Below are 15,524 nucleotides of genomic sequence, written 5' to 3' on the forward strand. Positions count from 1 at the left end.
CAGGAATCAGGCCTCTCTGTCTGTTGAGGCCAAAACTCTGCAGCCCACAACCCCAATCACCGCCTGAGGGCAAGTTGCCTAAGGGGTCAGGGGATTCTGAGGCTGCTGCTAACTCTGGCTAACAAAACGCAGGGTCTTTTATATTCTGAGTGTTGATGGTCACTTCTAAGGCCCACTTCATTTCTGAGCCCCTCCCTATCTTTTATTAATAAAAATGTGCAAACACACAGAAAAGTGGAAAGAATTATATTGCCCAGACCCTGTGCCCACCGCTGAGATTATCCTTGCTTTATCACATGTCCATCTCTCTTTTCCTCTCTCCACCCAGCAATTCAACTTATCTTTTGGGTGCATTTCAAAAGTAAGCTGAGAGCATCAGGTCACTTCATCCTTAAACCCTTCAGTAGGCATATCATTAACCACGTTATGGTTCTTTTCTTTTTGAGGTAAAATTTGCTTGCAGTGAAATGCACAAATCTTAAATGCACTATTCTGTGAGTTTTGACAAATGCAGTCACGTGTAACCAAACCACTGTTAAGATACGGAATGTGAGTTTGTTTCTTTCTAACTCTGAGTCACGCTGCATCTTTCTGAGGACTTTGGGGGAAATTCCCATGGGTCTCAGAAGCAGTAATCCATGTCATCTTCTTTCCCTCTTACTTCTGGCTGCTTGGAAATTCTGAGATTACGTTTGTGGCCTGCCTCCAGCATGTACACAGGACATGAGCTATGCATTTCTGTGTCATCTTGCTCTCCCTTCTTTCCAATTTCCTTGTCTGTTATTTTTAAATCCTGCTGAGGTATATACAACTCTACAAGCTGGTTCTCAAATCCTTTTTTTGGAACGAGACTGAAGGATTTCTGCATAAATAATCATAGTGGAATTTTCAAGATATTTCAACGGTCTGTGGTGGCCAAATATGTGAAATTGAGGCTGTTCCAGTAAATCTGGAATGAATTGACACTCTATCCACAGAATATGAAACTGTGTGTAGAGTATGCATGTGTACACACACACACACACACACACACACACACACACGAAGAATCCTTTTCTTGTCCAGACACTGGCATTGGCAGTGAAACTATCCAAACCAAAGGAGCCCCCTCACCGATGGCTTTGCCGCCCAGGAACCCTGCAGGGCAGAAGTTGGGGAGGGAATGGCAGTCTGAATAGCAGTCTTGGATGGCTGGAAGCTGGCACCTGTGAACAAGCAACAGTGATGGTGATGCATCCGGAACCAGGCTGCCCAGCCAACCAGCGCTTTCCCACCGGAGCTCTTTGCTCTGGGCTCCTCTGCCGGTGATTTCCCAGGTCCCGGCTTGCATTTTCTCCCTCATCTTCACATGTGGGGAGCCCCTGGCCAGCTACTGAAGACAAGCCTTCAGCTTCCAGATCATGGAGGGCAGCATGGGTGAGAATATGGGGTGGGGAGAGGGAGGGGAAGTCTCAATGAAAGTGTGGGAGAAGCCTCTTCAGTTTTTCTTTTCTCAGAACATTCTTTGGGTCTGTCTTCCAGACCATGCAAGACAGGGCCTTCCCAGTGGTCCAGTGGTTAAGACTCTGCTTCCGATGCAGGGGGCACAGTTCTATCCCTGGTGGGGGAAATTAGCATGCCGCGCGGTGTGGCCAAAAAAGGAAATGAAAAAAAATCCCTCCCCCCCACACAAAACAAAACAGGCAGACCTCATTTCATTTCTATTTAGGAGACTGATTAGAGTCTGTCTCTTTACTAGCCTCTAATCTTGTCTGTTTTTATCTTGCATTGACTACTATTTAAGGAATGAAGGTTTTCTTGGCTGTGTTTTGTTTTCCCTCCTCCTTGCACAGAAGGTGTGAGAATAAGGTCAAGGGTTTGTCCAAGGGCGGGGAGCAGACCCGAGGGGGGGCTGGGGCCCTGGGGTCCTGGTCTGACAGGCACTAGGAAGAAAGTGGAAGAAAGTGAAGTCGCTCAGTCGTGTCCGACTCTTTGCAACCCCATGGACTGTAGCCTACCAGGCTCCTCAGTCCATGGGATTTTCCAGGCAAGAATACTGGAGTGAGTTGCCATTCCCTTTTCCAGAGGATCTTCCCAACCCTTAGATCGAACCTGGGTCTCCTGCTTTGCAGGCAGATTCTTTACTATCTGAGCCACCACGGAAGTGCTATAAGCATATATATAAACATGTAATCTATATAGTACATAAATATATATTTATTTAAATATATATGTGTTTTTTAAGTTTGCAAAATCATACAGAAAATACATGAATATATTCACAGTTCAAAGAAATGGCAACCATCTCTGAAGTATGTGGAGTAAAAAAGGGTAAAGTCCGTTTCCTTGTCCCTTGCTCCCACCATCCCTCTCCTAGGTGGCCACTTCTGACAACTGGCCACTGTAGTTCCCTGCATTGCCTCCCTCTTTTCATGCAAATTGGTGATATACAAGTTGCTTTCTTTGATCTACTTTAGTGGAGCTAGATTGGTAAGTGTTTGGCAACTTTTTTTTTTTTTAAATGTATGTTGGAGGCCTTTCTGGATCATTGCACCCAGCACTGCCTCATTCATTTTAATGCCTTCCCAGCACTCCATTGTGTGGGTGTTCCATGATTGATCTTACCAGTTCCCTGTGGATGGACATTTTTTTTTTCTTCCCAATGCTTTGCTCTCACGAAGAATGCTGCAATGAATATTCCTGCTCATGTAATTTCACTCCCGCGTATGTATATCTGTTCCTAAGCATGGAATTGCTGAGTCAATTGTGCTCTCAATAGATGTTGCCAAGTTGTCTTTCTTTAGAGGTAACCTCATTCTTTTTAACTGAAGTATACTCAACACCAACATTTAACTAATATAACCAGTCAGAGATGAGATGAAACTGGCTCAGTATGTGGTACCCAACCCTGCCTTCTGCTCATGGTTGGGGAAGGACTTGACACCTGTTGGGAGCTCAGTGGCAAGAGGAGTGGGTGTATTTGCTCTAGTTAATCCCTGAAGAAACCATCACTGGTCCACAACTTTACAGTTTACAAAGTAGATGTCTGTACATAATCTATCCCACTCCTATTAAATGAGGAAGGGCCACATTACTCATTTGCATCCCATTCTATAGATGAGAAAACTGAGGCTTGAAAGAATCACACTCAAATGACTGGTATGACCAGGGTCTAAGACTCCAACTCCAGTGTTTTTCCACTGTGTCAACAGCCTTCCCCTTTTTCTCTGGGTCACTTCCTCTGTCTCCCCAATCCGTACCACCCCCTATATACCAAATCCTCCCCAAACATTGCTCCTCTCAGAATCACCCCCAACCCCAACTCCTAGGGTTTTGATAAACCCAGGAATACGCAGTGAGATTAGAAGTGATTCAGATTGACCTGGAACACACCCATGAGTCTATCCCTGTGGGAGAATTTATAGCATCTTACTGCTCAGTTCAGTTCAGTCGCTCTGTTGAGTCCGACTATTTGCTTCCTCATGGACTGCAGCATGCCAGGCTTCCCTGTCCATCACCAACTCCCAGAGCTTACTTAAACTCATGTCTATCGAATCGGTGATGACATCCAACTGTCTTATCCTCTGTCGTCTCCTTCTCCTCCTGCTTTCAATCTTTCCCAGCATCAGGGTCTTTTCAAATGAGTCAGTTCTTCACATCAGGTGGCCAAAGTATTGGAGTTTTAGTGTCAGCATCAGTCCTTCCAATGAATAGTCAGGACTGATTTCCTTTAGGATGGACTGATTGGATCTCTTTGCAGTCCAAGGTACTCTCAAGAGTCCTCTCCAACACCACAGTTCAAAAGCATCAATTCTTCGGCACTCAGCTTTCTTTCTTTTTTTTTTTTTTTCAGCTTTCTTTATAGTCCAGCTCTCACATCCATACATGACTACTGGAAAAACCATGTCTTTGACAAGACAGACCTTTGTCGGCAAAGTAGTATCTCTGCTTTTTAATATCCTGTCTAGGTTGGTTGTCTTCCAAGAAGCAAGTGTCTTTTAATTTCATGGCTGCAGTCACCATGGCTGGAGCCCCCATAAATAAAGTCTCTCACTGTTTCTATTGTTTCCCCATCTATTTGTCATGAAGTGATGGGACTGGATGCCATGATCTTAGATTTCTGAATGTTGAGTTTTAAGCCAACTCTTACTATTCAGACAGGCTCAAGGACAGATGTGAGGCCTGGACTCCTTTCTACCCACCCCCTCAGCCCCCAGGCCAGAAAATCAGTTACTTAAGTTTTGGTTCAGTTCAGTTCAGTCACTCAGTTTTGTCAGAGTCTTTGCAACCCCATGGACTGCAGCATACCAGGCTTCCCTGTCCCAGAGCTTCCCAACTCCCAGAGCTCAAACTCATGTCCATAGAATCGGTAATGCCATCCTACCATCTCATCCTCTGTCATCCTCTTCCCCTCCTGCCCTCAATCTTTCCCAGCATCGGGGTCTTTTCAAATAAGTCAGTTCTTTGCATCAGGTGGCCAAATATTGGCGTTTCAGCATCAGCATCAGTCCTTCCAATGAATATTCAGGGCTGATTTCCTTCAGGATGGACTGGTTGGATCTCCTTGCAGTCCAAGGGACTCTCAAGAGTCTTCTCTAACACCACAGTTCAAAAGATCAATTCTTCGGAGCTCAGCTTTCTTTATAGTCCAAATCTCACATCCATACATGACTACTGGAAAAACCATAGCTTTGACAGATCTTTGTAGGCAAAGTAATGTCTCTGCTTTTTAATATACTGTTTAGGTTGGTCATAGCTTTCTTTCCAAGGAGCAAGCGGCTACTCCATGGTGTCGCAAAGAATCGTACGCAACTGAGGAATTAACACTAACTAAGCAGGTACTAACGGTACCTGGTTTCAGGACCTACAGAAGCTCAGGTTCTTGAAGTCTGATTGCAGAAAGAATTCAATCAGAGACAAAGTGATAGGTAAGAAGTAGATTTGTTCAGATTCAGCAAGAAGCACACTGCCCAGACAGGCAGCGGGCCATCGTAGAGGACGACTGAGGCCACAAAATGTGGTGTGGTTAGTTTTTATAAGCTGGGTAATTTCATATGCTAATGAGTGGGAGTTCAGTTCAGTTCAGTCACTCAGTTGTATCCAACTCTTTGCAACCCCATGGATTGCAACACACCAGGCTTCCCTGTCCATCACCAACTCCCAGAGCTTACTCAAACTCATGTCCATTGAGTTAGTGATGCCATCCAACCATCTCATCCTCTGTTGTCTGGGTTTTGGCTGGGTTTAAGTCCCAGTCATGTGGGTTTGAGTCCCAAGCAGGGTTTTGGCTGGGTTTGAGTCCTAAGCATGTGGGTTCAAGTCCTAAGCAGAGTTTTGGCTGGGTTTGAGGCCCAGCACATGAGTTCAAGTCCCGGTCCTAGTCCCAATCTGAGGTAAACAGTTTTAGCATCCCTATACAACTGCCCACTCTCCATGAAACCCAACATAAAACCATTGAGGGCTTTTTTTCAGGACTCCATTTCCTTGTGCAGCCTCATGTCACATAGAAATCTCACTCTACGGGCATGCTTTTCTCCTGTTATTGTCAGTTTAATTTTCAGACTCATTCAGGGACCCTCAGAGGGTCAGGAGAATTCTTCCTTTCCCTACAGTTCCTGGGTATTCTCAGGATGCTTGTGTAATCTTTTCCCCTCGAACCTGGTCTAGACCTAGTGACTCACTTGTACGGAAGAGAATAAGGTGGAAGTGAGGAGAGGTCACTCCCAAGGTCAAGTCACAGGAGGACCGAGTGCCTTCCAGGTCACTCACTTGCCCTCAGGAAAGCCAGCGCCATGCTGTGAGCTATGCCGTGGAGGAGCCACAAGATGAGGACCTGATGAGCCAGCAAAGACCTGAGATTGTCAACAGCCAGGTGAGTGAACTCGGAAGTGGATCCTCTTGCAGTCAAGCTTTGGGATGACTGCAGCCCCAGCCCACTCCTAGGTTGCAGCCTCCTGAGAGACCCTGACCCAGAGGCACCCAGCCAAGTTGTGCCTGGATCCTGAACCACAGAAACTCTAAGATAACAAATTCTCATTAGTTAAGCCACCAAGTTTGAGGGTAACTTGCTACTCAGACAAAGGTAGCTAATGTACTTTCTACAGTCTCCAGTTTTCTATTGCTGGATGTCTGGGCTATGCTTAACTGCTTATTAATATAAAATCCACTTTAGTGAATATCTTCCTAACCAATAAACCTTTTCTGAATTTAAGATCACTTTCTAAGAGTGATCCCAGCAGGGAGATGATTGAAGCCATGATTCAAATATGTCTGATTTTTCATGTGTGTTAGTTGCTCAGTCATGTCTGACTCTTTGCAACCCCATGGACTGTAACCCACCAGACTCTTCAGTCTATGGAATTCTCTAGGCAAGAGTACTGGAATGGGTAGCCATTCCTTTCTCCAGGGGATCTTCCTGATGCAGAGATTGAACCCAGGTCTCCTGCACTGAGGCAAATTCTTTACCTTTTGAGCCACCAAGTACCCCCAAACTGCTGTCCTCTAAGGAAGCGAGTGATCTAGTTGGGCCACCAAGAGCATTCAGATCACCATTCCCATGCACCCTTGGCCACATCTTTCTTGGTCTCCTTGATCATCTATAGCCAGCAGGTAATCATAATACTTTCCCCACCTAATTCTCAGAGTTATTGTCTGACTTGAAATCAAAATTATGCAAATAAAAAGTGTCCTGGCGCACATATAGTGCTCTGATGGCTGAGAGAGTTTAGGGTTTTTCTTAGAATCTCAGGATTTCTCAGAGTTCAGCCCCTCTGCATTTCGTAGAAGAGGAAGCAGGGGCTTGGAATGGCCCAGTGCTGTGCTGGGGGTCACACAGTAATTCATGGCAGGGCAGGGCCAGGACAACCCGGGTGCTTGGCCTCCCTGTGTGGACGTCTCCTGACCTGTTCAGTCTCCCAACTTGCCTGAACCAAACATTCAGACAGAAACTCAGAGCTCTCTTTCAACCTCTGAGGACTCAGAAAATCCTCATATTTTAAGGAAAGCTGGGCCCCAACCCTCCCTCCCTTTGCTAACCTGGCCACCAAATGAACAACCTCATCTTCACCCCATGTGGCTCTGCTCAGCTCAGTCCTTCCACATCTCAGGGAAAGGTGCGCTCAGCTCCCACCTCCTCCTCGCTGCAAGACCCCTCTCTTAGGCCATGAACCCCGGCCCGGGCTGCTTCCACCCCCTTGTCATTGTAGCCAAGAAAACAGGAAGTGTCTGAGTCACCCACTGTCCCCTGGGCTTTGGCTGTCTGGACCCGAGTTCTGGAGTCAGGGGAGGACAGGGAGGGAGCATGTCGGTCTTATAGAAGCCAAGCCTGTTTGTGGAGCGCACATGTCCAGAACTTCCTTGCAGCTTGTGAGACCCTAAAGAGCCTATGGCCCAAGAACCACCCCAGTTCTTGCGAAGAAAGAAAGAGTATTCCCTTAAGATGTAGAATTTATGTGTTGGTTCTACTTCCAACCAGTTATGGGCCATGGACTTGTCCAATGGTTCTCAAACTTGGTTATATCTTAGAATCACCTGGGTTCTACCCAGAGAGATTCAGACTTAGTTTTTTAAAAAATTCAGGTCTTCCATAATGGTTCAGTGGCTAAGATTCTGCACTCCCAATGCAGGGGGTCTGGATTCAATCCCTGGTCAGGGAACTAGATTGCACAGTCTGCAACTAAAGGTCCCGAGAGCTGCAACTAAGACCTGGCGCAGCTAAATACATATTTTTAAATAAACAAATAAATAAAAGCTCCCCAGGTGACTTCTAGGCACATCCACGCTTGATAATCATTGGGCTATCTTATTTACCTCCTTAAGCCTCAGTCTCCCACCTGTCAAATGGAGCTAAATGTGCCTACTTTCTCCAGTCGCTGAGCAATATGCTCTCCTAGGTGTGTGCAAGCACATGGAATACAAAACACTAGTGGAACATGTCTTCATATGTCCACCCATGCGAGAGCTTGGGCAGAAGTGAAGTACCTTCAAGTTTCCTTGCCTTGGAACCCAGGTCAAGGTGACAGTGGCAGGACCTTGACAAATGTGCTCAAGAGCCTGTCCCCTGTCCCTCAGTGGTCATCCTCCCAAGTGCCCAGCACTGAGCAGAGATATGCAGGGCGAAAGCAGCAGCCACCTCAGCCCCAGCCCCCAAAGAGCTCTTGGTCCAGTGGGGAGAAAGGCAGGAACACAACCACCCAAATTACAAGGCAAGGGTTCTAAGAGAGGAAGATGAGAAAGGAGAAAAAGCTGTGTTCTAGCTGGAGGGAGTAGGGAAGGCTTCCTGCACGAAAGGGCACAGCAAGCATCCATCCTACTTGGGTGTGGGATCCCCGATGGAGGAAACTGCGGGGACAAAGGTTTAAAGAGAGGAAGGAAAGTGTAATCAAGACTTCCTAGGGCCACCTAGGGTGTGAGTTGTGAATGGGGGGGATGGGATAAACAGAAGGCCAACGTGCAGCTCTCTTCTAGCCCTTCTTCTGTGAACACACACGTACACACTGCATGATTCCATGGATTAAAAATAGCAAGTACTTTTGTTTGACAGTGTGATCTGATTGTGTTGTGTTGTTGTTGTTCAGGCGCTAAGTTCAGGCTTTGCAACCCCATAGAATGCAGTTCTTCCCTGCCCTTCACTGTCTCCTGAAGTTGGCTCAAATTCATGTCCATTGAGTCAGTGATGCCAACCAACCATCTCATCCTCTGTTGTCCTCTTCTCCTCCTGCCTTCAATCTTTGCCAGCATCAGGGTCTTTTCCAGTGAGTCAGTTCTTCACATCAGGTGACCAAAGTATTGGAGCTTCAGCTTCAGCATCAGTCCTTCCAATGAATATTCACAACTGATTTCCTTTAGGATTAACTGGATTGATCTTGTTGTCCCAGAGACTCTCAAGAGTGTTCTCCATCCCTAGTGTCAGCTATTATAAATAAAGTTGGTGTGAACACTGAAAATTAAAAAAAAAAGGAGTTTTCTCCAGCACCAGAGGTCGAAAATATCAGTTCTTCAGCACTCAGCCTTTTTTATGATCCAGCTCACACATCCATACTGGAAAAACCATAGCCTTAACTAGATGGACTTTGGTGGCAAATTAATGTCTCTGCTTTTCAATATGCTGTGTAGGTTTGTCATAACTTCCCTTCCAAGGAACGGCGTCTCTTAATTTCATGGCTGCACTCACCGTGTCTCAGCATCTACTGCTTCATCTGATCCTTGGTTGTGTTGTCTTGTCACCTTTCATGTCTAGTTTTCTTCGATAGTAGGATGGATGTTTGAAAGGTAACCTTTAGAAATTACTTGAGGGAATTGCCTGGCGGTCCATTGGTTAGGACTCTGCATTCTCATTGCCAAGGGCCCAGGTTCAATCCCTATTTGGGGTACTAAAATCCCACAAGCCTGTAGGTAGGGCCAAAAAAAATGACTTGAGGCCTAAAATGATGTCATCGTCTTTCAATTAGGATTTTAATTAACTTCTGCCGGGCATCTAGGGTATCCCATGATCACCTTAGTCCAGTTTCAAGGCTGAAGACCTTGGCTTACCATGGCTTACCCAGATATCAAAGCCAGCCTGTGGAATTTGTGAAGACCAGTTTGCTTCTGGTTCACCCTTACACTTTTCTTCTCCTTCTTCTTTTTGATCGTGCCATGTGGCTTGTGGAATCTGAGTTCTCCAACCAGGGATTGAACCTGGACCTTTAGCCCACTGGACAGCCAGGGAATTTCCACATTACTCCTTTTTAAAAAAAAAATTAGTTACTGTTTATCAAATTTTGAATCAACTAATCTTTGATATCGGTTTTTAAATTTTTTAATTTATTTTTAGTTTTGGCTGAGCTGGGTCTTCGTTCCTGCGTGGGCTTTTCTCTCGCTTCGGCTGGCGGGGGCTACTGTTTAGTCGCGGTGCTTGGGCTTCTCATTGTGGTGGCTTCTCCAGTTGCGGAGCACGGGCTCTAGCGCACACGGGCTTCAGCAGTTGCAGCATGTGGGCTCAGTAGCTGTGGCTTCCGGGCTCTAGAGCACAGGCTCATTCATCGTGTGCATGGGCTTAGCTGTTCTGCAGCATGTTGGATCTTCCCGATCAGGGATTAACCCACGTCTCCTGCATTGGTAGGCGGATTCTTTACCACTGAGCCACCAGGGAAGCCCGTCTACCCTCACTCATAAATTGAAGTGTTTTAATTTCCCAGTCCCAGTTCTCTGCCCTAAGTTCTGTTCCCTGACTCCCACCTCAAGGCTCTCAGAGATTCCACGCAGCTTCTCAGCCTTCTCCCTGATCGGACAACTCTACCATGGCAGGAGGGCCTCCTGACTCTGGGCTCTCTAGCTGGGCAATTTCTTTTTATTCAATTAATTAATTTATTTTTTATTTTAATTGGAGGCTGATTACAATATTGTGGTGGTTTTTGCCATACATTCACATGAATCAGTCATGGGTTGTACACGTGTCCCCCATTCTGAACCCCCCTCCCACCTCCCTCCCCATCCCATCCCTCTGGGTCAACCCAGTGCACCAGCCCTGAGCATCCTGCCTCATGCATTGAACCTGGACTGGCAATCTATTTCTCATATGATAATATATTTGTTTCAATGCTATTCTCTCAAATCATCCCACCCTCGCCTTCTCCCACAGAGCCCAACAGTCTGTTTTTTACATCTGTGTCTCTTTTGCTGTCTCGCATATAGGGTCATCATTACCATCTTTCTAAATTCCATATATATACATGAGTATACTGTATTGATGTTTTTCTTTCTGACTTACTTTGCTCTGTATAATAGGCTCTAGTTTCATCCACCTCATTAGAACTGATTCAAATGCATTCTTTTTAATAGCTGAGTAATATTCCATTGTGTATATGTACAAGAGCTTTCTTATCCATTCATCTGCCGATGGACATCTAGGTTGCTTCCATGTCTGGCTATTGTAAACAGTTGGGCAATTTCTTCATGTATGGTTAGCTTTTGATGCTTTTAAGATTGTTTAAAATATTGTGGCCAGTTTTTTTTAAGTTGTCTTTTCTAGCAAGGTGGGTCTGAGTCATCTAAATCTGCCTTTAAGGAAAGCAAAGGTCCTCTCTAATTCAACTCTAACATGATAGTGTTTCTACTTAATTTTTTGATCCTATAACTGTACCCTTTTTATACTGAAAAATTATATCTAAAATATATACTTATTTTATTTTTCTGACAATAAAAAAAGTTCAAAGCAACAGTACCAATATGACTTTAAAGACTGCAGCCAGAGGCATCCATCCAGCACCTTCTGATGAGACTTGGTCTCTGCAGCTCGTTGGGATCTCACTCTAGTCTTTCTTCAGGCTGTGGTGGCTGCCCCAGCACAACACCTCTCCTCTCTGGGCCAACGGGCAGGTGAAACTAGGGGTTTGCTTCTAGAATTTAAGTTCAGCTCGCAAACCTTGTTTTTCTATTTATATACAGCAAATTTTAACAACCTCCTTTGAGAGGCTTGGAATAATATTTGGTCCAGTTTATAAACTCAAATATCTTAAAATATTTTAAACATTGTTTAAAAATGAGACTTCCTATTTCAGTACTCTGTTCCTGACTTAACCAAGAAGAGCTTCCTTCCTACTAGGTAATCCTTATGACCAATTAAGTTAAACTCATAGAAAATTTAAATTAAATAGTAGTAAAAATTAAAATGGCTTCCCTGGTGGTTCAGATGGTAAAGAATCTGCCTGCAATGCAGAAGACCCAGGTTGAATACCTTGGTAGTGAAGATCCCCTGGAGAAGGAAATGGCAACTTACTCCAGTATTCTTGCCTGCAGAATCCCAGGGACAGAGGACCCTGACGGGCTACAGTCCATTGGTTCTCAAAGAGTCAAACACAACTGAACAACCAACACTTTCACTTTCAAAAATTTTGGTGAATTTAAGGTTCTCTTATGGGTTCTAGTTTTGTATATAAACTTGATAAGAGTTCAACCTAAAACCCTCAGTTTAAATTACTCTGTTTTACACTTTCAATTATTTGTTAAAAGGCTGTCATTCTAGAAGATCAAATTATCTAATAGATTGCAAGCATTATAAATACCAAATATGTAAAAATTACTTCTTTTTTTAAAAAAAAATTGTTTATTTGACTATGCCAGATCTTTATTGCAGCATGCAGGATTTTTAGTTGCGGCTTGTGGGATCTTTAGTTTTAGCATGTGAAATCTTAGATGCAGGATGTGGGATCTACTTCCCTGACCAGGAAGTGAATCTGGCCTCCTGCATTGGGAGCATGGACTCTTAGCCACTGGACCACCAGGGAAGCCCCCAGATTACTTCTTACTACAAAAATATCAGTGTCATGGTCAAGGAGCCCATATCCTTGGTGCCAAATTTCCCACATACCTCCTAGTTCTTCTGGTGCAGCACCCCTCTCAGGCTGATAACCTGATTGCATTTTGACTCTTAAACTGGGTGTAGTGGGCACAATAATACCACCCCCTGCCAAAGACGTCCATATCCTAATTGCCAGAATCTGCGAATATGTAACTTACATGACAAAAGGGACTTCGCAGACATGATTGGGTCAAGGATCTTGAGATGGCAGATAGTTTGCATTATCCAGGTGGGTCCAGTGTATTCACAGATCCTTATAAGAGAAAGAGGGAGGCAGGAAAGTGAGATATAGAGTGGAGGATAACAGAAGCAGAGGTTACAGTAATGTGATTGCTGGCTGGCAGGGAGCCATGAGCCAAGAAATGAGAGTGATGTCTAGAAGCTGGAGGAGGTATGGAAGCAGATTTTCCCCTAGAGCCTTCAGCAGAAACGAAGCTCTGCAACACCTTCATTTTAGCCCTGTGAGACCCACTGGGGAATTCTGTTATCCAGGGCTGCAAGATAATAAATCAGTGTAATTTTAAGCCACTAAGTTTGTGATAATTTGTTAGAGCAGCAGTAGGAAACTAATAACATTATACAGTAAGTCCCTTGCATACAAACAAGTTCCATTCCAAAGCACATTCATAAGTCTAATTTGTTTGTAAGTCCAACAAAGTGAGCCTAGGTGCCCAACTAACACAATCAGCGGTATAGTACTGCACAGTTATAGGTTTATAATATGTTTGCTCAGTCGTGTCCAACTCTCTGAGACTTCATGGACTGAAGCCCGCCAGGCTGCTCTGTCCATGGGAATTTTCAGGCAAGAATATTGGAGTGGGTTGCCATTTTCCTCTCCGGGGGATTCTCCCTACCCAGGAATCGAACCTATGTCTTTTACATCTCCTGCGTTGGCAGGCGGATTCTTTACCATTAGCACCACCTGGAAGCCCCTTTTCACACAAATAATACATAAAATACAAACACTAAAAGTAAAGAAAATATTTTTACCCTGACAGTATAGTAACTTGAAACGTACAGTAGTACAGTACAAAAGCTGGTATACAGGGGCCGGCATCAAATGAGGCAAGAAGAGTTACTGACGGGAGAAGGGAGAAGAGGTGGGAGACGGTAGAGCTGAAGGATCGTCAGCAACAGGAGGCAGAGGGCGAGCTGCGATCTCACTCATGCCTGATGTTGAAGGCACAGGTTCTTATTTCTTGCTGGATTCTACTGTATCTGCCATCTAGAAAAAAATGATCCAGTGATGTCTGGGTGGTTCACGCCTTTGAAAGTTCACACCTTGAAAGTTTGTATGTAGGGTACTTCCTATGTAAATAGAATTTTTCACTTAACCTTGAGGCCTCTGAATTCTATGTGATCCTAAGATATTCAAATATCCATTCTGTTGAACGCTGAGGACTTTCGAAAGACCAACAGTGAAATCATTGGATACATGGGAGTTTGAGGCTGTCTACACAGTTGTTTTCGCAGCCAATGCCTTGTTCTGTGTGACCATGCAAGTGCTTACTGATAGGTGATTGTTTGGGCTTGTTTCTAATCAGAAGGTGTTTGCATCCTACAGCTGAGAGTCCTGAGTTCTTGGAAGGTGGTGTGACCAGCTCCTGTGCTTCATGATATTCAGGCACCCGAGGACAGTTGGAGAAGTCAGTTCTGGTGGCCATTTGTTGAGACTGGTTCCCCCCCTTCATTCCTCAAACACTCTCAGAACACTGTGCCAAGGGACCCAGCAGTAAAGGGCGCTGGTCTGGACCCTTAAAGCCCTCAGCTGAAGTAGGAGCCGTGGCCAGTGACCCTGACATGGTACCGTCAGGGCAGAGCAGGGACGGCCAGTGTGCAGAACATCACCCAGCATAGAGGGGGCGGACAGGAGGGGGTGGCCAGGGATTTAGAACTCAGGGGCTGAGAAGGGACAGCACAACAGGTTGCTTGACATCAGACCTGGTCAGCCTGGGGGGCAGGCGGAAGGGGGATGCGGAGACCCAGGCTGAAACGGGCGGGCATCAGGCTGGAGCCTGGTCCTTCTGTCAGCTTGGACTCAGGTTTGCTGGACTCCCATCCTGGCCCGGTCTTGTGACCTCAGTTTCTTCATGAGAACAGAGTCATTTATACTAGCATCTTCCTCTCCACAGGCAGGCAGGAGACCCCCGGGAGGACGGAGCCTGACTTCTGTCCAGGAGGCTGGACTACCGACTTCAGAAGGTAAGCCGGGCCCCAGCCAGTATAACCACTGGGGGTCTGAGCCCACCACTCATCTTTGCGGAAGTCTCCTGCCTGTTTCCGGCTCCTCCAGGCCCAGATCCAGGCCTTAACTGGCTCTGATGACAAAACTGGCACCGCCCTTCAGTCATGAAGGATGTGTAAGAAACAGGAGCCAGGTTCCAGCCTCAGCTGAAGGAGCCAGCCTCTGGGGGTGGGGGTGGCGGTGTGCGCGCAGAGGGGTAGCTCTGGGAATCTCAACCCTAGAGGACCCTGGAGCCCCACCAGGGCTGAAAATCTCTGGGCTACAGGCCCAGGATTCGGGGCTGGATCCACTGACCCACCCCCTTTCTCATAAGGCCTGGCCTTCCCTGTAGTATCGTTTTCCAAGCGTGCCTTCTCCTGGTGACTTTAGGGTTTGAGCACGGCCCCTGAGCACACGCAGGGTCCCCATACTCAGTTGAGCTAACAATGTTGTGTCACACACAGACACGTGGACTTGTGTTCTAAGGAGGGTTACCAGAATTAGCAGATAAAAACTCAAAACACCCAGATATATCTCAACTTCATACAAGCAACTTATACTTTTTTAGTGTAAGTAAGTTCCAAGGATTGCATAGGACATATTTATTCTAAAACTATTATTTGCTGTTCGTCTGAAATATAAATGAACTGGGCACTCTGTATTTTACTGGTAGCCCCACTCCAGTGGGGGTACCTTCCTGGTTGTTCAGATATCCTCACGACTCCCCTAGACACACACTGATGCTGTAAGCTCAGTTAGGTGGGGGGCTGACCTCTCTGCCTATGCCTGGGGAGATGCCTGCCTAGCCTGGGCCCAGCATCACTGGCCAAAGTATCCAGGGAGGACTTGCAAGAGATAATGGCCTTGAGATGGCCTTGAAGAGTGAGAATGAAACCTGGAAATGGTCCCCCATCAAGGAAGCCAGGCTGGGAGAGGCCTACCTCTGGGCCCCAAAGTCCATTAAGTTCCCATGAAGGGGGA

At 45.8% G+C, this 15,524-nt stretch overlaps 1 long non-coding RNA gene across 2 annotated transcripts in view; it reads left to right on the top strand.

Annotated features, from left to right (window-relative positions):
• Window positions 1-1,108: 1,108 nt before the first annotated feature.
• Window positions 1,109-15,524, top strand: part of LOC136171909 (uncharacterized) — a 53,182-nt gene continuing 38,766 nt past the window's right edge. For both annotated transcript variants that reach the window (XR_010663936.1, XR_010663937.1), the window contains exons 1-3: window positions 1,109-1,416; window positions 5,647-5,851; window positions 14,452-14,521. This is a non-coding gene — a long non-coding RNA (uncharacterized lncRNA). The remainder of the gene's footprint in view (window positions 1,417-5,646; window positions 5,852-14,451; window positions 14,522-15,524) is intronic.

The sequence above is a fragment of the Muntiacus reevesi genome, chromosome 7 (genome assembly GCF_963930625.1).
Source record: "Muntiacus reevesi chromosome 7, mMunRee1.1, whole genome shotgun sequence".
In the NCBI taxonomy this organism is placed as follows: Eukaryota; Metazoa; Chordata; class Mammalia; order Artiodactyla; family Cervidae; genus Muntiacus; species Muntiacus reevesi.